Genomic DNA, 1136 nt, shown 5'->3' on the forward strand with positions numbered 1-1136 from the left:
AGTCGTTGTGTTGCGAAAAAAACCTCGTTAAATTTCGAGAAAAAAAGTCGAAATACAATCTTGAGAATAAACTCATTAAATTTCGAGAATAAAGTCGTTGTGTTTCGAGAAAAAAAGTCGAAATGAAATGTAGAGAATAACGCATTCGATCAGTGTTCATTGCATAGCCTACTGATATCAACCTCATCGAGGTTTCGTGGTTTCCCAGGATACCATAAGACACATTATTAATCGTTGTTGGTTGTGTACGCCTCCATCCACAGAATGTAACGAATGTAACGACTGTAACCATCAGCGATTAATGGCAATGCTGTACGGTTTTAGTTTATCATAGCTGTCCATATGCCAGAGTGTATTTGGGCCAGCGCAAGTGGCGTCTTCTCAAGCGTCTCCGTCGAAATTCCACACCTTGAGGATCAACAAGTTTAATAATGCGTCTTATGGTATCCTGGGAAACCACGAAACCTCCATGAATTTCATGTTGGACAAAAGCGAGTACATCGCGCCAATTGGACTGATTTTTTCTTCTAAAAACACCTAGCCGACCTAGACCTAATGTTCTATTCTTTGTTACTGAAAGAAAGTCAAAAATATAGATTGTCTAAGTGATCTAACTCTGCCATGTCCTCTATCAGGTTATGCAATGAACACTGATCAAATGCGTTATTCTCTAACGTTACATTTCATTTCGACTTTTTTTCTCGAAACACAACGACTTTATTCTCGACATTTAACGAGTTTATTCTCACAATTACTTCGACTTTTTTCTCGAAATTTAACGAGTTTTTTCTCGAAACACAACGACTTTATTCTCGAAATTTAATGAGTTTATTCTCGAGATTGTATTTCGACTTTTTTCTCGAAATTTAACGAGTTTTTTCTCGAAACACAACGACTTTATTCTCAATATTTAATGAGTTTATTCTCAAGATTGTATTTCGACTTTTTTTCTCGAAATTTAACGAGTTTAATCTCGCATTATAATGACTTTAATCTCGAGATGGTTTTATTTTTTTATTATTGCCTGGCCCTAATCCTCTTCCGTAGTACGATATATATATATATATATATATATATATATATATATATATATATATATATATATATATATAGAGAGAGAGAGAGAGAGAGAGAGA

Source organism: Scardinius erythrophthalmus (assembly GCF_964197995.2).
Source record: "Scardinius erythrophthalmus genome assembly, chromosome: 16".
Taxonomy (NCBI): domain Eukaryota; kingdom Metazoa; phylum Chordata; class Actinopteri; order Cypriniformes; family Leuciscidae; genus Scardinius; species Scardinius erythrophthalmus.